The sequence below is a fragment of the Pongo pygmaeus genome, chromosome X, assembly GCF_028885625.2.
Source record: "Pongo pygmaeus isolate AG05252 chromosome X, NHGRI_mPonPyg2-v2.0_pri, whole genome shotgun sequence".
Classification (NCBI taxonomy): domain Eukaryota; kingdom Metazoa; phylum Chordata; class Mammalia; order Primates; family Hominidae; genus Pongo; species Pongo pygmaeus.
Window position 1 is genome coordinate 155,196,924 of NC_072396.2, and position 21,023 is coordinate 155,217,946.

A 21,023-nucleotide genomic window follows, 5' to 3' on the forward strand; every position below is an offset into this window, starting at 1 on the left:
GTCTAGCGCAAGCAGGGGCAGGAGCGGAAGGTGGGCTCAGTCCCTCCCTGCCCTTCAGAGCTGCCATTCTCACAGGGCCATAAGACAGGCACTAGTTGTCTCCCAGACCTGGCTAAATTCAGAAGGCAAAAGCAATTATAGGAGTGCATTGGACAAGAGGGCAAGTTTGGGGCTTCTGCTGAGGGGTTCGAGAATGGTCGGTATTAACCACAAAGATAGCTTCTTCGAGGTGGGGCTTTGAGTTGCGATTTGAAGAATGTGGGTTGTGGCTTGGGGGGATCTAAGACCAGTTGTTCCTTGCAGAGGGGGCTAAAGGTTTGGGGATGGGAAAGTGGGTTCATTTGAGAGAGTGGAGAAGGCAGTAAGAAGGAAAGGCAAGCATGGGTCAAGTGGAGGGTAAGTGTGAACTCACAGCAATTCAGGTGCCATTAGCAAACCAGCTCTCCTTTCAGCAAACTGCCCCAGGCTCTCCTCTATGCAAAGCCTGCAGGCAGGTAGGGCAGACAGAGCTCACTCAGCCAACTCAGTCGTTCTGGAATTCCCCACCCCCGGCCTAGCAGCTGTCCTGTGCCTTCCCCACAAGCCTCCTCCAGCCTCAGCCCCACCCTTACTCTGCCAGTAACAGGCTCAGCTCAGGCTTTGCGGAGAAGAGGCTTTCAGCGTCCTCCCCACCTCAAAATGCCCACACACCTCCCTTCCCTCTTTCTTCTTCCACTTCAATCTCAAAAGAAGAAGGATTACTCCTTCCTCTGTGGAAGACTGATCTCTTTCTCTGGTCCTGGACCCCATCCTGCCTTATTTCCTCCAGGACCTCACTTCATCTAGAAAGAGGGCTCTGCTCTGGCTGCCTCCACTTCCCATGTACCCTCAAACCAGTCCAACCCCTGCTTCCAACGCTGAAGCATCCAGCAATTTTTGGTGCATCCCCTTCTTCTCTCCACCCTGTAAAAATACCTGCCCCACAAAAACACTGGTCCACACTCCTTTCTCCTGACTAACCTTCTACCTATGCTTCACGTATCAGCAAAACTACCACAACTTAAGGGAACCCTCCGTCCAGATTACTTAGGGTTCCTATGATCTCCTTCACTCCTGCTGCACTGGGCACAGTCCTGTATGGTACACATTATACCAGGCTTATAAATATCCTGTGTTTGTTTCCCCAACCAGACTGGAAACTCAGTGAGGGTAGGCATGTGCCTACTCTCTTAGCTTGCACTCCTCAGAGAGTAGAATTGGAGACAAGGGCTTATGTGTGAATGTTTTGGGAGGAAGATGACCCCAGAAAGCAGAAGTGAGAGGCAGGGGAGCAATGCATAGGAGAAAACGCCAATATAAGAATGTGTTTATCAAGTTGCCCTCCATGAAAGGCAACTGGCTGCTTGAATTTCCAGGGCTACCTAAGAAACCATACAAAATGCATCTTGGGATCATCCGTGGGGGAAGAAAAAGAGAGGCAGTCATCTTATGGGCTGTAAAAGCCCTCAAATGCCAGGGTACACATAAGTGGGTGCTGTGAGAGTTCCCATGCTGGCATCAGAGATGCCCAAGGGAAGGAGAGGAGAAGCAGGCATTGCAAGGCACTGGCAGGTTGCATTGGCATGGAGGTGTTCAGAATCTTCACAGAACCAGTTGTCACAGCAGTGGCTGAACTAAGGGTCAAGTGAGGCCAAGAGGACTTAAAGTGGGATGTAAATGGTGTTTGATACAGTCCATCCCTTGTACCACTCAGGTTTGCTTGTATCCTCCATTATACTCAGCTCCCATGTTGCAATACGGAGCCTCCATGTTTTGGGAAACAAAATGCTCTCACTTCTTCCTTGAGACAGGTGAGATCCCAGATCAATCTGTCTCAGAGGCCCCTTCAAGGTGGTGGCCAACGGCAATTCTTGCAAAGACTTAATTCAAGAGGGTTAATGAAGAAATTGACGGTCTCTGGTGCCACAGATATCAGCCTGGAGGCAATAAAGGACAGTGGAGTCAGGTCTTGAGGAGGAAAAGCATTGTATTGTAAGACACCTGCATCAGGTGACATCATCACAGGATCTCCACACAAGAACAAGCTGCTTTTCTCTGACAAAAAGAAAAGGGCTACCAGCATGGAGGCTTCTGGAAAATATGGGAGTTTAAATTTCTCACAGTTATCTATCCAAATATTTACATCCTAGGTGTCAAGGTCCCACTGTTTTTCTGTCAGGGCCTTGATATAGAAAACTATTGAGGCTGCCATTCAATCTTCTTTGTGGCATGCTAATCTTACAATTTGGTGCTGGGTCTGATTTTCAGCATGGCCTGCCCTGCCACGGCAGGAGATAAGGATCCTTTTATATACATCCATAGAGGCCCTCTAGCTTTCACAGAGTGTTTTAAATTAATGGTTGGCTGACCCAAGCCTGTCATTTTCTTTAATGCAAACTTCCCAAAGTAACAAAAGCCAAGCAACTCTCAAATCCTTACAATTACCATTGTCCCCATGCTAGTCAAGGGTCACAATTACCACATAACCACATGTTTCACAGGTGAAAGCAAATAACTGTGATGCCACTGCATGCCAGGGCTCATCACAGCCCCTTCTTTTCACCAGAAATGGGGTTCTTATTCTCATCTTACTGGTAAGAGATCCAGTTCTATAATTCCATCCTTAGGATTTGTAAAACCCTTCCTACTAGCAACTATCTGGTTCCCTGGAAAGCAGAGCCTAAGACATCAGCTTATATGTGAGTACCTTTACTGGGAAATGTGATCCCAACAACAGGAGTAAGGGATGAGATGGGAAATAGGAAAGGAAGAAGAAGAGCCAAAACAAGGATATTATATCTAATTGCCCACCATAATTTGTGACTGATTGCTTGATGCCATATAACCCCCTGAGAAGCCAAATGAACTGTGTCTCAGAACTGGGGGAAAATAAGGGAATCAGTTATGCATCACCTCCTTTCCTCATTGGCCAAAGTTTCACTCCATAGAATCTTAACTCCCCTCTGTGTACACATGCAAAGCAAGTTTCCCTGACATTCTATGCCAATGCCAAAAAAGAAGGTCAGGTAGAGGCATGGGGTGTAAGCCTGAAGTGACGTGCTATCAAACTGTACCTGCATGAAGTTTGTTGGAGACCACACAGAAAGAACTGGGTGCTTCAGACGTGGCAGGAATAAGAGACAGACAAGACTAAGCAGATGTCATATAATATATAAGAGGTTTCTGGTAGACCTTCCTTTTCTTTGTATCGCTCTTTCTTCTGCAACTAGTATGGTGCTGGAGGAAGGTTCTCAGGGTACACTTAGGAGAGAATGTATGAGTGCCCATTCTTTCTCACATTGGAGGCTGGATCTGGGAGTCACAGACAGGGCTGGGAAAGGAGTTGAACAACCTCACTTTAAGATTCCTTCCAGGCCCAGGAGCCTGGTGGTAAAGAAGGCCCAAGGCCACAAGATAATACAGAAAACTGGCCCAAAAGCTCCTGCTTCCTGCCAGGATAGGGAGGTCACCATTTTCCATGCTGAGGGACAATGGACCATTAGGAAGAAATGGGAATCCTTTAAGAGAGATAAAAGCAGAGAGGCCTCCAGGGAGCAAAGAGGCAGGGTGAGTCCTAGGAGGTGGGAAGAGGATCCAGTCAGGGCCATTTATAAAAAATCATAAAAGCATCCACTTAAAACCCTGTGTGCTCCCATCTGCAGCTGGGGCTTTGGGGGAAGTGGGATGGAGGGCTTTTCAGGGAACAGTGAATGGAAACTTAGGAGCAGGAAGTAGCGATGGTTTCCTCTCCTGGTGTTTTCGGCAATGGATGAGCTACTTGCATCTGAGCCCATGGCCTCAAGCAAATGGATGTAGATCTACAGGCAGGATGCCTTCGATTTGCTCCATCCCACAGCCCCTGGAAACCACAATTGAAAATCAATAATCACTAATAAATCGCTAAGTAATGTTACACTGGCAGAATAGCCATTTCATTAAGAGGAACAAGCCCTGAGCGGAGAGCAGGAGTTGGCATGGAGTTTGACAGGGGACAGCTAGTTCTGGCCTCCATCAAGGGTAGGAAATGTTCTGCTTGCCGTTTACCCTACTATAGAAAAATGTGGCCCCTGGTGTTCTCAGCTGCTTAGGGTTACAGAAGCTTCTCGAGGCTTCTGCTCTGATTTTCCCAGCCTCTGCTAAGGGTTGCAAAAGCTTCTTGAGTCTTCTTCTCTGATTCTCCTAGAGTCACTGGGCCTACGGACTGGTGTGGTAGAGTGGAGCCTATAGGGTGGCACACTGCCACATTCACTCTTCAGGAATGTGAAGCCAGTGTGGGACTGTGGTTTCACAGATAGACCAGGGCAATGACATGGGCAATGACGTGTTCTGGGAAGGATGGCTTCTGTGGGGCAGGGCTACAGACAGGAAGGATGTTGAGCACTGCATGGCTACCTGTAGGAAGCTTCTAGATGCCCACTGCAAGGGTCAGTGTGACACCATGTCTATCTTTCTTGGACCTCCACAGTTCTAAAGCCAGGCACCACAGCCCTCCTAGCCAGCGAGGCATCTGCCACTAGGTCCAGGGGATTTTATTACTAAAGCCGTTTGTTTTGCCACTGATGCAACGTGACACCAGCCTGTGTGATCCAGCTCTGGGCATCACGTTTCCAGCACACAGCAATGAGATGGAAATTTGGCTGCTGCAAAAGGCATCGATTTTGCCTTATTCTGTGAATCTCCTTTCTCTGAACAGCAGGGACATTTCAGTTCCTTGTAAGGCACACACTCTCTTCCTCCTGGCAACTGCCTAATACCGTAATTCCCCATATAGTACCACCTTGGAAGTGCCTTGAGCAGCATCCCAGGAGAAAGAGGGCCACTCTACATCCCATGCCCTGAGGCATTAAGGGCTTAATGAAGTACCCAGACAGAATGCACTCAGGGAGGAAAGCATCCCTAGCCTCATCTGCTTCCGAGTTCAGGAGAAAGGGCCTGGGAGACAAACACCCTGCTTTTACAGAGAAAAGCAGCAAGCCACTTCCTTGCCTTCCTTCCTTTGGTTTTGTTACTCTCATTTCACTGAGTGGCATCTACACTCAGTCCTTAAGGGAGCAGGGTTTCCTTGCTGGCAGGTATGCTATGGGGCTGTGAGGCAGGGTACTGGAGGCATAGCTATAGTGCCAACACAACTGGCGACCACCCACAGTCCAGGACTGGTCTCCTGGCTACCAGGGCAGGTGAGGGGAGCTCCCTGGAAAATGCTACAAATGGGAGGTCCAAGCTTGTGAGAGAGCCAGAAACTCAAGCCCAGAAAGGGAAAAGAGCTTGTCCCAGGTCCCACAGTGGGCCACTTGCGGGATGGGACCAAGAACCCAGGATCTTGTTCATGGGGCTGCCACCACCTGACATGGGGCATCACTAGCTCTTTAGGGGCCTACTCTCTTCCCACACACACATATTTATTTGTACTTACCTGTTGCTTGTTGGTGCACTGAAGTCATTTCACATACAGGACAGGAGCACTTCACAGGAGAACTGGAGGGGCCCTTAGGACTTATTTTGCCCAGCCCTGATGCTCAGCAGTTAAGCATGTTTTCCTCTCAGCAAGCATTTTTCAGCAGGAGCAGCAGCAGGTTCCAGGATACCTAGTTAGACCCTGGCTATATCTGAATAATAGCTAACATCTGAAAGATGTTAACTGACTGAATCCTCATGCCACCCTATGAGGTAAGTGCCACTGCTAGTCCCATTTTACAGATAAGGAAACCAAAACACAGAGGGGGTTAAGTAAGCTGCCCAAGGTCACAGAGCTGGTAAGAGGCAAAGCCTGGATTCAAAGCAGGCTGGCTCCTGATTGCTTGCCTTTACACTACACTATGTTATATCTCACAGAGTTGATGTAATGATCCAATCAATGAGTTAATAAGTCAGGCGTCAGCACCTGCTGCTAAGGCCCTTCCAGCTCTCAAGTCTGGTACATATGTTGTCTCTAATGATGAATGTGAGAGAGTTTGTACTTGCCTCTGCTCTCTCCAAGAGTGTACAGCCCAAGTCCAATGCTTTGCACACAGTAGGTGTTCAGAAAAGGCTCCTCTGTGCATTTGATATACCAGAAACAGGCATTTATATATTGCACACCAGCTCTGTGCCCAATCCCATTTTGCAAAGACATGACAAAAATGAGAACTTGTGCTTAATATCAAGTAGTTCGTAGTCTACCGAGAAAATGGGTAAATCAACAGTTACAAGCCAAGGTAGTAACGGCTGCAATAGAGTCAGCTCAGATGCTAGAGGTGCTTTTCACAAATGGGGCAGCTCTGTTTCCTGGGCCTCAGGGAGGAGGGAGTCAAAGAGGGCCTCACAAACAAGGACCTTAGGCTTCAATTGAGGCTTAATGACTTCAGAGGAGTACCCCAACTGACCAGGGGAAAGGAGGGCCTCCTGCTGCCTGAAGGGAACAACGGGTACACAGCATGGAGGTGTGAAAGAACAGTGTTTTTCAGAACAATGACATGTTTGCTCTGTCCACCACATGAGCTACCTTTGTAGAGGCTCGGGGGCAAACCCAGAGGACAGAGCATCGAGCCAAAGAGGATTATCCTCAAGCCTTAAAATCAAATGAATCAAATGGAATTTGTGCTGCTAGTTTTCAGACTTTCTCAGGATCCATGACTCCTTTTTCCCTTCCAATTCCTCCTTCTTGGAATGGGAATGTCTGTCTTATGCCTGTCCCACCATGACATTTTAGAAGCAGAGAACTTGTTGCCTGGTTTCACAGGTACACAGATGGAGAGAAACATTGCTCCAAGATGAGTTATACCCCCAGTCTCACCCATATCTAATTTAAATGATGTTTAGATAAGATTATGGACTGAGAGTTGGTGCTGGAATGGGCTAAGGCTTTAGGGGGTGTGGAGATGGAGTGACCGTCTTTTGCATGAGAAAAATGTGCACTTTTGGGGGCCAGAGGGCAGACTGTTACTGGCTGAATTGTGTCCTCCCACCAAATTCATATGTTGAAGTCCCAACCTCCAGTATTTCGAAGTACCAAGTTGAAGTTGTATGTTGAAGTCTCAACCTCCAGTATCTCAAAATGTGACCTTATTTGGAAATAGGGTCATTGCAGATGAAATTAGTTAAGATGCAGCTATACTGGAGTAGGATGAGGCCCTAATTCAATATGACAGGTGTTCTTTATGAAAGAGAGAAATTTGGACATAGAGGTATGCATTAAAGGAAGACAATGTGAAGAGACACAAGGAGAAGACGGCCATCTAAAGCCAAGGAGAAAGGCCTAAGACAGATCCTTCCCTCACAGCTCTCAGAAGAAACCCTGCTGACACACCTTGATTTCAGACTTCTGTCCTCTAGAACTGTGAGACAAGAAATGTCTGTTGTTTAAGCCCCCTAGGTTGTGGCACTTTTTTATGGCAGCCCTAACAAACTATGACAGATTTTGGTATTTTGGAGTAGGGGCAGGTCAGGTAGACCACATATCCTAAGCAAAGGAGGTGGGACTTTAGCCCTCAGGGTTAGAGGGAGCCAAGTAAATAGTTTAAGCAAGGAAGGGTCTGTATATGGGAAATTTACGCTAGTGGCTGTCAGGAGAATGTATTGGAGAGGACAAGACTGGAGGAAAGGAGACTAGTTAGGACATGGTTGCTGTACTCTAGATGAAAGTGAATGGCTGCCTAATATAATAATGAAGATGATAATAATAATAATAAGTAGTAGTAGTAGTAGTTGCACTATACTTATGTTTACAACTAATGTGAATTGATTACTTATGCTGTGCCAGGTAATTTACATGGATTAATTAATGATTGCAACAACCTGATGAGGTGGGCACTATTGTTATCTCCATTTCACAAATTAGGAAACTTGCCCCAGACCACCCAGTAAGTGCTGGGGCCAGGAGTTGAACCAGGCAGTCTGACTCTAACACCTGTGGTGCAATGGTATGTTGGTAAATATTTAACAACCAGCCCTGATTTGTAGCATTTGCCCATTTTGGTGGTGTGCCTATCCCCACTATTGCCAATTGCAGGCTACCAATATGTCCTCAACAGGTTGACAAGATTTCTGAAAATGTAACCATCCTTTCTCACAAGGTGATGCAAGCCAGCTAGCGAAGCACCAGGCACAGAACTAGCCATGTGTGAAGTACATGTTACTTCCCTCCTCCCTGCTGAGCTTTATGTTAATAGGATACTCTTGAGGCCACTCAGTTCCAGACTGCCTAGGACATCCAAATCTTGGTTCCACAGTGAGTAACTGTGATCTCAGAAAAATTCCTTAACCTCTCTGAGCCTCAGTTCGCTTAGCCCTGAAATGTGTTTTACAAGGCTTCATTGAGCTCATAGATGTTAAGCACAGGGCCTGCCACATAATAGGTGTGCCCTCAAGCTTTAGCTGCTTTTATTGCTTATATGATTGTGCTTTCCAAACCCAGGTCACCTGGAGCACATTGTCTGGTTTTCTCCAGACGTCCTGGAGAGTGTGCCTGCCCGATGGTGGGCCCAGCTGGTTTCCTGGCGTTAGGTCATATTAACCTTGAGAATGATTGTGGTGATGGTGCAGCAGCAGCCTAGATGGTTGCTAGGACAGGCATAGGCCAGAGTTGTGTTGTTTTCGCTTTTTAAGTCACAAAATTGCAAATGGTCTGAAGGGTCCTAGAACAGTGGGTAGAACCTCTTCCCATGTGGGTCCTGAGTTGTGTCTTTTCTCTTGGAAAATAATGTCATTGCATGAAGAGTAATAATTAGCATGCCATCTGCATACTTTTTTCTATATAAGAGCTTTGACAATGTCTTTCAGTCCTATGCATGGTGCAAGTGGGAAACTGGCAGCCATCTGGATTTACATTACTTCCCTAAATTGTTTATCCATCTCTGTTTAAGTGACCATTTCCCATCCTTATCTAGGCTTTGGTAGCATTACCTATGGCATTTTGGAAACAGCATTCATGGTAAGTAAGCAGCTACAGAGGGAAAAATTGACTTGTAGCCACAGTTTTCTGGTTTCATGGTGAAATCGATGCAAACGATTCTACAGGCCCTTAATTAACTGCTTGCTTGCTAATGAGGCCTTTTTTTTTTTTATCTTAAAGGTTCCTGTATTTTAAATCAGTGAAGTCGCCAGGAAATTACAATCAATATTTTAACAATTTCCCATTTGTTTCTATTGTGTTTCTTCAACATCCCCAAGAATATTAAAATTGTTCAAGAACACAGCAAAAAGAAATAAGTCAACTTGTTTCTCAGTGGCTCTCCTCTGCCCTACCGGGGCAAAATGCCGATGTTTCCTCTGTGAGTGCCCCAGTCTGTTTCCTTACCTGGCACAGACTCATCTTTTTTTTTTTTTTTTTGCCCGACGTATCAAGCGCTTGCAGAGTGTTCAATATCACAAGATGTTTTGAATGTACATGCAAGACCTGAGCTTTTGTCCGAATACTTTTCGTTTGGTTAGGTCCAAGGCTGGCTGCCTCTTGTCTTTTAGGGTATGTAGGATAACAATCACGATAGCATCCTCTTCTCTGAGGGCTAATGACTGATGGGGTAGACACTTTGACTAGGGTGGTCCTGTCCATGACAGAACTAAAACCCTGACTACACACCAATAAGGCCGTTACTACTGTGACTCCATTTTGCAAATGAGACCTGTGAGGCTCAGGAGGTTGTACAGCTGGGAGACAGCAGAATCTGGGTGTACACCAGTGCCTTTTGCCTCCCAGATCAAGTTCACTGCACTTCCTCTGCATGGGGTAGTCGTCACCCTAGGCCTTCCCAACGGCACTTGTCCGTCCTCATTCCTGTGTTCCTGTTGGTTGTGGCTTCCAGCAAGCTGTGGTCAGAGAACTCAGGTTCCCTGGGGCTAGGACGCTATGCAGATGAGGAGTCCACAAGCCCTGAGCCAATGCCCCAGGAGCCTAGAGCTCAAGAGCCTGGGGGGGTAGGGGGTCTCTGGCTTTGCTGAGGGACTGGGGTGTGGCGTCTGCCTGGCTGAGTGAGGCACGGCTGTAGGGGGCTGGGAGCCAAGGGAGCAGGTGAACGTGGTGGCCTCCAGTTGGGCATTGGCTAATGGCCTCTGAGCATTAGAGGTGAAGTGGGGGATGCCAGAAGGTGCTGGCCACATCCATCATCTCACTTTCTCTCTCTGGATTCATATTCTGCCATCCAGAGGGTACCCTGAACACCCCCCAACACACACACTCACTGCAGCTGAGGATTAGCCATGAGTCCATCAGGCAGGCTTTGGGGAAACCCCAAAAGTCACTGTTAAACTGTGAAACAAGGAAGAGCTGAGGACAAAGGCCTGCGGTGTCAGAAAAGGACAGCTAGGGCCGAGGATGTCCAAAGGAGGGAGGGCACCTGTGCTGTGATGGGACTCAGGATAAGCTTCATTGAGGAGAAGGCCTTTGAGATGAGCCTTGAAGGCCAGGCAGGATTTTTTTTTTTTTTTAAATAGAGACGGGATCTCACTTTCTTGCCCAGGCTGGTCTCGAACTCCTGGGCTCAAACGATTCTCCTTCCTTGGTTTCCCAAAGTGCTGGGATTACAGGCGTGATACAGCGTGCTCAACCCAGGCAAGATTTTGAAAGGAGAGCTGGCATGGGAAATATATGGGCAAAGGGGCAGAAGTGGGAAGAACCAGGAATTGTTAGGTGTCCAGTCAGCAGTCCAGCCAAGCAGGAGACCCAGGTGCATGTGTGAAAGTACCAAGAGAAGAATCTAGAAGTACATAGAGACTAGTGCTCACTATGGAGGGCCTTGCATGTCAAGCTGAGATGCTGGGATTTAGTGCTGTCAGCAGTAGAAAGCCGCAGGAGGCTTTCGAGCATGGGATTAATGAGAAATAGAGCCACTGGATGTGTGTTTCCTCTTTCCAGTCAACATGTGTGTTCCCCATGGGCCCCTACCTGCACAGGCCACACCCAGAATTCCAGAGGCTGCCAAGTTAAGTCCCAGCGTTTGTCAGATGAACTTGGGAAAACTTGCCATCTGTTCACAGGAATATGACTATAAATGACAGGTGACTGGTGATTTTATTTTTCAAATCCATTGAGCTCCAGGTTTGGGTCAGAGCAAAGACAGGGCTCATATTAGCCCCGGCATGGTATCTCTGGACCCCAATAGCCTAAGCCCAGCTTTTCGTTTAGCAACCACTCAGCAAAAGGACCAGGAGTTCCCCTAGGAGAAGGACAGCTCCTTGAAACCCCATGGTATTCTTTTCCTTGCCTGGACCCACAGGCCAGGACTGCACACACTAAACATGGGTGGCCACATAGCAAGTGGAAATGACCCAAGCTTTGAGGCCCAATTGCTTTACTGCTCTACTACTCATGGGTTGTGTGCCCCTGGATACGTGCCTCTACCTCTCTGAGTGTCTGATTTCCTCATTTAGAACATGGAGATGATGATCAGTACCTCACTGGGGACACGGACCCTGCAGGTAAAGCACAGGCTAGTTCTACGTTAATGGAGGAAGATGTGCTGCTGAGCTCCAGACTTGGTCTTGCATTCTGGGTGAAAAAAGGGCCCTGGCTCTCAGAGCCAGTCTACTCAGTGAAGAGAAATCCCTCACCCAGCCTCTGTCTCCAGCCTCCTCTCCCATTTGTCCATCAACCTTGGGATACCCTAGGTGACAACCACAAGGAAACCTCTTTCCACCAGTAACTGAAGGAATCACTCTCTGTACCTTTGCGACTGCCTGTAAGACTGCCACCAATGCATGTGTGCCACACTGCCCCTTGGTGACATGACCCAAAGCTGGTTTTGTGTCATTAACACAAAGCTCTTTGCCTGCCCTCCAGCCTTCTTAACCTTGTTTAGGTCATGAACCACCTTCAAATGTGATGACATCTATGGGCCCTTTTTCCAGTGGGTGTGTATAGTGCAGTGGCCACCACAGTTTCCTGAAAAGTTCCAGGAAAGCAGAATCTGCTAACATTCATTGAACAGATACTCCATGCCAGGCACCGTGCTGGGAGCTGGGAAGACAGCAGTGAACAAAAGAGACGCTGACCGCTACCCTCTTGGGATCTAACCTATAGAGGAGGTCAGCTAGCGGTAAGCGCTAAAGAGAAAACAAAGCTGGGAAGGAGAGAGGAAGTGCCAGAGATGGGCGTGGGGCTTTGAAATGTTACATAGGGTGGCCAGGTGACATTTGTGTCAAGACTAAAGGAAATGAGGGAGCCAGCCCATAGATATCTTGGGGAAGTGAATTCCAGCCCAAGGGAACAGCTAAAGCAAAAGTCCTAAGTAAAGCAGGAATGTATCCATGTGTTGAGGAAGATTTGGGAGGTCTGTGTGGCTGGAGCACAGTGAGTGGAGGGAAGATGACATTATTGAGATAGCAGAGGGACATGCCTGAAGGGCCCCAGAGGCCACTAGAAGCACTTCAGTTCTACTTTGAGTGCAATGGGGAGTCACTGTGGGGTTTGGCACAGAGATCGGGGAATAGACTGCAAGCAGAGTGTTGAAGGGAGGGAGGAATGAGGGCAGTCTGTGCGGCAGCTACTGGAGTAATCCTGGGGGGAGAGGCTGCTGGCTGGTACCCGGGGGGAGCAATGGATGAGCAGACTGACATTGTGGATACATTTTGATGATGCAGACGGCAGATTTGTCTACTGGACTGGCTGTGAGGTGTGAGCAAGAGAGAAGAATCAGGGAGGATCCCAGGGCCTTCTGCCTGGGCAACATGAAGGATGGAGTAGCCATGAACTGAGGTAGCCAACTATGGGCTCCGCACACTTGGGAGATGATCAGGAACTCGGTTCAGTCAGATTATGTGGAGTTTGCGATTTCTAGTGGCCATCCAGGTGCTGGTGCCAAGCAGGCAGTTAGCCATCTCACAGACGTGTGGCTGTGATGTTACAGGCTTCTTAGGATGCTCTAGGGGAATGGGCATCATTTGTCCCACTGAGGAAGATGAGAGCAAGTGATCCGAGGGTTGAGTGGAGGTGCTGGGAACAGAAACCCACCTTCCATCTCCTTGGCTAGTGCACTTTGAGGTTGCAGATAGAATTTTAAAAGTATCCTGCCAATGCTCTGTGATAGGCATGGCCATCTCCCATTCAGCTTTGTTTAATCAGATTTCCTTCAAGGGACTCCCGCACTCTCGCAGTTCTACCCGGGCACTGGCAACCCTGAGATGACTCTAGCTCTCCCTGGAGGGCCTTGAAGGTAAGGTTCAGTCACCAGAGAGCAATAACCTCTTCTGGCTGCTTGCCCTTTGCAGAGCAGACAGGACTGGACCCAGACAAGGCGGATTCCTTCACAACTGCCCTGCCGAACTGTGTACCCCCAGCCTCGCCCTGTTGGGCTGGGCGCATCCTGGCAGCGCTGGGGCTGCGAAGCCACAGCCCCTGCATGTACCTCGCGGTTGGGCCTAGACGCCGCTCTTCCTCCAGGTAACTTCGTGAAACGCTAGGAGGCAATCGCCCAGCCTCACTGCGCCTACGTAGCCCACGAAGGGATCTCGCTGGGTTCTCGGAGGTGGCCCCAGAGCTTTCCGAGGGCCGAGAGCGTGGGCGTGGAGGGAAGGAGGGGCCTAGTGGGCGGCAGGCCCACCCCTTTATTCGTGGCCTGCGGCTCCGCTGAGCGTGACCAGATGTGTTGGTGACAGGTTGCTACTCAGAGGTGCGGACAGGAGCTGAGCGCTGCTGCTGTCGGAGCAGACGCGGCGTTCCCGGGTTGTGCTCAGCCCTTGCAGCTGCCATAGGCTGGAGAAGTCCAGGTTAGGAAACGCACCCGGGGAGGGGATCCTGGAGAAGGGGTGCAGCCAAATACCCGGGAGGTGGGATAGGTGGGAAGGGAGTCGCTGGACTCGGCGCCAGGGCAGATGGTGGACAGGGCGCGCTGGCCCGCCCGGCAGTTCCCAAGGAACCTATGTTCCTGCAGAAGCCGCAGGTGTCTGTCTTGGGATAACTGCGGAGGGAGCCAATCCAGCCCAGCTTGGGCGGGAGCATCGCGTGCCCTGGTCCAGTGGAACGGGAGACTGGCCAGCGAGCCTGGACTCTGAGCTAAGCGTACTGGCGGGCGACGCCGACAGCGTCCGCGCTGAGGGTGGGAGACTGGGAAGTGGGGAGTGGGGCACTCGGCCGGGATGAAGCGGGTGCAGTTCACTAACTGCCACCTGAGAGCCCTGGTCCCCGCTGCCGGCACAGCGGGTCTGTTTGGCAGTCAGGGCGCGAGCTGGTGAGCGGATGCGTGGGCGGAGGGACTGGCGCTACCCACCCAGCAGCCACCCACTGCAGGTGAGTGCCCCTCCCAGGGCGAGGGGAGGAGAAGGGCCTGGCCGCTAGCCCTAGGGTCAGGCTCTGGTGAAAATGGGAAGGGGGATGGGGGCTGAATAGGCTACTTTATGATGAGACTCCCGTCTCTGTGACACTTCAGGGTCCTCCGGGGATCTGTCATTCCTCTTGCAAGCTCTCTTGTTCTCTGGTCCCTCTCCTCCTCTCCTTCTTTCCTCCTCTCCTCTCCTCTCCTCTCCTCTCCTCTCCTCTCCTCTCCTCGCTTCTCCTCTCCTCTCCTCTCCTCGCTTCTCCTCTCCTCTCCTCTCCTCTCCTCTCCTCTCCTCTCCTCTCCTCTCCTCTCCTCTCCTCTCCTCTCCCTCCATCGTGTCTCTACCTCTATGTCCGCCGGTGCCTCTCTCGGTATCTGTCTCTCAGTCTCTGCCTTCTCTGTGTCTCGTACGGTCTCCTGTCTCTCTTGGTCTCTCGGTCCTGAGCGCTCTCTCGCCCTGTCACTGATGACCGCTGGCTTTTGGCTCTCCGTGCTCGCTCTTCGTGTGTCCCGGCCACGCACGGCTCACCAGCTCGCTTTCCCCAGACGCGGAAAGTCTACCTTCGGCGTGCGGGTTTCCCAAGCGCGCCGGGCCCCGCCTGCGGCCCTCCGGCGGGCTCTGTCTGCTGGAGGCGCTCCGGTAACCCTGCTGTCGCCTCTTTCCACCAGCGCACCGCCTAGGCAAGCCAGCTGACGCCGGGGGCACAGACCACCCTCCACTGAGTGCGGAGCAGCCAAGGTGAGTGCACCGATGCCCCTTCCGCCCCTTCGATCCCTCCCCAGCTGCCCTGGTTCGAGCCGACTGGAGAAATGAGGCAGCAACAGCGAAGCCAGCCTGCGGCCGCTTTCTCCTCTAAAGACTGGTGGGAGGGCCCGGGAGGCCCCTTGGGCGGCCGCAGCGCTTTGGCTGCCCGCCGCCCCATCCCGGAGTGGAAACCCTGAGTTTCCAGGCTTCGGGCTGGCGGGGTCGCGGGCAGGGCAGCGCGGCTTCCCCTTTAAGGCCTGAGCCTCTCGTCGCCGTGAGTGTGAGGGTGTGTGAGTGTGCGGCGTGCGTGTCTCCTCCTCCCCGAGTGACACAGCAGTGAGAAATGCCTATCAGTAACTTAAACCCCCGAAACTCCACCTTCCGGGCGCGCGGCGCGGAGCCGGGCGGTGGGAATGGAGCGAGCAGATTGAGGCCGCCACTGCAGCGCCGCCAGCATGAACTTGGCCGCGAGCTGAAGCGGCCGGCGGCGGGCGGGCTCGGGGGCACCGGCCGCTAGCCAGGGGGTGATCTGCAACAGGGCTGGGTTCCTTGGGGGCCGCCTGAGGCCAGGCTGCCCGCGCCGGCGGCCGCCCGCCCCTCGGACACTGCCCCCGCCGCCGCCGGAGCTCTGCAGCACGGTAAGGCTGAGGGCGGGCGCAGGAGGTCCGACTGTTCTGGGGGTTCCGGGGTACACTTGTAGCCCTCAATTATTGTCCCCATCGCTGAGGATCGGGGTCCCAGGGGTGCTTCGAGTCGGTAGACCCTGAAGTTTGCTCTGAGCACACGGCCCACCTGGCGCTGCGGGCGGCCGCCCCCTTCTCGAACCAGCCCGGCTGGGCTGGGCGCAGCTCGAAACGCCGGAGACCACGGCCTTTGGCTCGGCGCCCATCGGGCGTCTGAAATCCGGCGGGGGCAGCCACGTACCGGGGAGGAAAGGTAGAAGCGCGCAAGCTGCCCGGGCTCCTCGGGCTACGCTGGACTACCGGGAGGCTCCCACTCTGTCCCAGCACCCCCGGGTCGCTTGCAGCCTGGGTGTCACCGGCGACGGTGCCTTCACATGCCAGCTCCCTGAGCCCAGGCCAGTAGGCAGTGGGCGCTGGGTGAAGGATTCCCCCACCCCAACGCTGTTTGCCGCCTCTGAGCTAGAGTGTGGAGTGTGCGCGCCGAACCCGCTGCCCTGCACTCCCTCCCCTGCCAACTCCTGGGAAGAGCAGCCCGGAGCTGAGCTGGTGTTCAGGGCAGCCCGGACTGGGTTCCTGCGGAGCAGCCCCGGCACCCCTGCGTCACAGTCCGCGCTTCAGGTTCCCCAGCATCCGCGCGACGACAGAGCTGGGCGCCCGGCGCCGGCTAGCGCGGGCGGGAAGCCCCCCGAAGCGCCGCCAAATACTTTTCTCGGCCAGTTGGCTTGGCCAGGCTCCGTCCCAATGCAGTGTGTCCGAAGCCTCCTGGAAAGCTGGAGATGTCGTCTGATTCTGATCCGTGATTAAATTCGGACTGAGCAGACACTAATAGGATTAGCCTGCCAGAAAGCTCGGCCCTGAAGCCATCGGAACCTGTGCAAACACGCGCCTCGGGCTGGGGCATTCACTCCCGCCGCGCTCCTGCAGCTGGGTGCGGCTGACCTGGGCACCCCGAGTGTGGGTGTGTGTGAGCGAGAGGGAGCACAGCGTGGCTGGGGGACGTGGGGAGAAGGGGCTCCTTTTGCTGGGGTGGCTTGTCGTTGTTGTTTGGCAGCACGGTGCCCCCCGGGGGCGCGGTCCCCACGGTGAACGTGCTGTTCACGGGTAAGCAAACCGAGGCCGGCTCCGGGACATTGTCTGCGAGGGCGAGCGAGCCGAGCTTACTAGAGGCGGCTGCGCTGGAACAAAGGCGCAAAGTCTCCCTGAGACCAAGCAATTTTGAAAGAGTTGGCTAGGGAGAGGGCCTGGGTCTCCCGGGGTAGACCACCGCGGGAATTGCGCCGCCCCCAGCGGCCCCGGCCCGCGGCTGGGGAATTGTGTTCCCCGGTTGCGGTGAGCCGGCGAGCGACATCGCAGCGGCGCGGCCCAGCTCTTGGCAGGCGTGGGTTGCCGCCCGCGTGCCCACCGGCCGGGCGGGGTCGACCGTGCGCCCGCCGGGGCTTCCCGGCCGCCACCGCAGCTCTGGGCCCCTGGAGGCCGCGCAGCTTCTTTCCTTCCCTCCCTCCCACCTCTTCTTGTCTTTATAGATCCCCCCTCCCTCCCACCCCCGCCGCCGCCGCCGCCGCCAACAATCCGCTTTATAAAAAGCCCCTTTGTTTCCCAGGAGGCTGGAGAGAGGGAAGGGGAAAAGGGACGCAGAGGCAGGGGGCGGGGGCGGCTGTCTCCAAGTGGTTTCGAGACGCTCGGGACAGGAGGGCAAGTGTAGGCGATGGGGGAGGGGGCTGTGTTTCGAGGACCCTCTGTGGGAACCCACGAAGGCGCACGGAGCCCCAGCCCCGGCCCTCGCTGCACGCCGGGCCTGCCAGCCCTGGACACCCTAAATCCCGGCGGCCGGGACGGCCCAGTGGACTGCACTGCGAGCTGGCGGGCGCGCGCAGAGGCCCTAGGCTGCAAGCGCTCCGCGGGGTGGGCAGACGCGACTCGCCGATGCGCTCGCCGGGCTCGGGCATAGGGGGCGCCCTTTCCTTGGTTTCGCTTTGCAGCGGGCGCCCCTCGCCGCCAGAGCTCAGGGCAGCTGTCGCGCCCGCCGGTGGCTAAGACGGAGGCGGCAGCTCGGAGGCTTAGGCCACCCGCGTCTGGCTACACGCCTCATTTCTTCCCGCGCCCTCCTGCCACACCCTCCGCCCCGCCACACACAAGGGCTCAAACTCTCGGAGCGCCCTTTGTTTGGAGGCGCGGAGGCAGTGGGAGCCGCCACCTCCGGGGTTCGTGTAGCCTAGGCGGGCAGTGAGGATGAGCGTGCTACTCTGGACCGCGCGCCGGCCTGCTGCCTCTGCACCTAACCCAGCGCCTGACACTAAAGCTGCCAGCTTTAGTTGGATTGACGATTTAGCGGGTCCTTGTCCCTTATAACTGCCCCCCTAAAACTTTCGAGAACCCGGGCTTGCACTGAGGAATGTCAAACGTAATGTTAGAAGTAACCTTTCGCCATTCTGTTGGCCTGCTCCGCCCTGTGCCCCAAAGTGGTCGGTGTCTCTCATGGAGTTTGTTCGGGAAGGGAATACTGCAAAGAAAAAAGTGACAAATAAGGAAAGTGGGCGGGGCCCAAGCTCAGGCTGGTGGGTCTCCCAAGCGAAGTCAGATTCCACCCGCTCTCTTGCCGCCTCCGCCCCTCCTACTTCCATTTAATCTGATGTCGACGTTTTATTTGTGCCTTTTTGCATATCTTTCTCCTACTCCCCTCCCCTCCCATCTCTGGAGGTTATTGATAAGTGCTGGCCAAACATTTGTTCTCTGGTCTTTGGAGTAGAAGATGAAGCGTTAACACCCCCAACGCGCATACACACATCCCAACTGCGCGCATACGCACACCCCAACTGCATCTAAAACCACAAGAAAGTAATCAAAGGGTAAACTACTGGTTCTGCCTTCTCCTCCCCCCTTTGTGCTTCTCTTCTGGAGCAAGATCATTGGAAAATAAAGCTGCTGATGTGCGAGATGGAACATATGGTGCCTCCATAAGAGAGAAGCTGAAATGGCCTTGAACCTGCCGGACAGACCAGCTGTTTGCTGCCAGCCAGAGCAGCTAATCAGCTTCTTCCCCTTAAAGTAACAGCCCTCTTTTCACTTCATGACCAGTTTGCATATTAAATAGGATATTCTCCAGAGGGGAAAAGTGATGGGCTCCTATACTGCTTTGTGCTTGGTGGTTCTCCAATGCCTGCTCCCTGCTCTGGGGGCCGCCCTGCCCTCTCCCGGTGCCTGCCTACGATGTGTGAGTGTTTCTTTCAGTACTGAAGTAAGAATGTTGCTCAAAGTGGAACTTGGGACAGAAGAGGCAGGAAAAAAGAAAGAAAGAGGTGGGGCTGAGAGATTTCCAGATGCCTGGGAGGAAATCTCTCTGTTTTGTTCAGCTTCGGAAAAAACTAGCAGTCTTTCCCCTCTTTCCCCCTTTAAAAATATCACAAAGAGCTGAAGCTTTTCCTTACAAGATCTCCTTAAAAATCATCCTCTTCCGGCTGTGACCATTTTCAGTTTTTCTTCAGTACAATGTGTTGGGGTGGGGGGTGGGGAACAGTTTGGCGTTGGAAGAAGAAAGCCTTTAGGAGATACAAGGAAATTCCATGTTAGGAAATCATTAGCAAAGGGTGACTTCGTCTGTTTTCCTGCCACTGACGCTGACAGTGACACAGATGTGTGGGTTGAAATAGGAACGTCATTGAATTTTTACACTCCACCAGGAAATACCCTGTTTCTGGGGTGGGGGTGGGGGCTACAGATTCACTGCATCTTAAGGTAGGAGATTCACTATTGTCAATCCTTTTTACTAAGGAAAGGGATTTTTTTTAGCTTAGCCAGCATGTTTAATATATTTTCTTCCCTTTTAAATTGATCACCTAAAGGCATAAAATGCACCTGTTAATGGATGGTCCCTAGGAAACTCAATTACTATTTGGGGTTATGAAAGGGGATAAACTGGTCTTAGACAAGTGGCTCTTCTGAAAATAGCTGGACTATGCCTCTTCTTTAAAGGAGCCTCAATATACAGTAAACCCTTTTTTTATTATTATACTTTAAGTTCTAGGGTACATGTGCACAACATGCAGGTTTGTTACATATGTATACATGTGCCATGTTGGTGTGCTGCACCCATTAACTCATCATTTACATTAGGTATATCTCCTAATACTGTCCCTTCCCCCTCCCCCCACCCCACGACAGGCCCCAGTGTGTGATGTTCCCCTTCCTATGTCCAAGTGTTCTCATTGTCAATTCCCACCTATGAGTGAGAACATGTGGTGTTTGGTTTTTTGTCCTTGTGATAGTTTGCTGAGAATAATGGTTTCTAGCTTCATCCATGTCCCTACAAAGGACATGAACTCATCCTTCTTTATGGCTGCATAGTATTCCATGGTGTATATGTGCCACATTTTCTTAATCTAGTCTATCATTGATGGACATTTGGGTTGGTTCCAAGTCTTTGCTATTGTGAATAGTGCCGCAATAAACATACGTGTGCATGTGTCTTTATAGCAGCATGGTTTATAATCCTTTGGGTATATACCCAGTAATGGGATGGCTGGGTCAAATGGTATTTCTAGTTCTAGATCCTTGAGGAATCTCCACACTGTCTTCCACAATGGTTGAACTAGTTTACAGTCCCACCAACAGTATAAAAGTGTTCCTATTTCTCCACATCCTCTCCAGCACCTGTTGTTTCCTGACTTTTTAATGATTGCCATTCTAACTGGTGTGAGATGGTATCTCATTGTGGTTTTGATTTGCATTTCTCTGATGGCCAGTGATGATGAGCATTTTTTCATGTGTCTGTTGACTGCATAAATGTCTTCTTCTTTTGAGGAGTGTCTGTTCATATCCTTCGCCCACTTTTTGATGGGGTTGTTTGTTTTTTTTCTTGTAAATTTGTTCGAGTTCTTTGTAGATTCTGGATATTAGCCCTTTGTCAGATGAGTAGATTGCAAAAATTTTCTCCCATTCTGTAGGTTGTCTGTTCACTCTGATGGTAGTTTCTTTTGCTGTGCAGAAGCTCTTTAGTTTAATTAGATCCCATTTGTCAATTTTGGCTTTTGTTGCCATTGCTTTTGGTGTTTTAGACATGAAGTCCTTGCCCATGCCTATGTCCTGAATGGCATTGCCTAAGTTTTCTTCTGGGGTTTTTATGCTTTTAGGTCTAACATTTAAGTCTTTAATCCATCTTGAATTAATTTTTGTCTAAGGTATAAGGAAGGGATCCAGTTTCAGCTTTCTACATATGGCTAGCCAGTTTTCCCAGCACCTTTTATTAAATAGGGAATCCTTTCCCCATTTCTTGTTTTTCTCAGGTTTGTCGAAGATCAGATGGTTGTAGATGTGTGGTATTATTTCTGAGGGTCTTGTTCGATTCCATTGGTCTAT

At 51.6% G+C, this 21,023-nt stretch overlaps 1 protein-coding gene across 15 annotated transcripts in view; it reads left to right on the forward strand.

The window, feature by feature from the left end:
* The first annotated feature begins 13,554 nt into the window (after positions 1-13,554).
* Positions 13,555-21,023, forward strand: part of MAMLD1 (mastermind like domain containing 1) — a 140,556-nt gene continuing 133,087 nt past the window's right edge. For 7 of the 15 annotated variants that reach the window (XM_054471579.2, XM_054471578.2, XM_054471584.2 and 4 more), the window contains exons 1-2: positions 13,555-13,695; positions 14,913-14,982. The gene's annotated coding sequence lies outside the window, so the exon portion shown is untranslated. Of the gene's footprint in view, positions 13,696-14,014; positions 14,216-14,912; positions 14,983-15,360; positions 15,627-21,023 lie in introns of those variants that run through there. The other 8 variants (XM_063660691.1, XM_063660689.1, XM_063660692.1 and 5 more) reach the window with 3 other exon arrangements.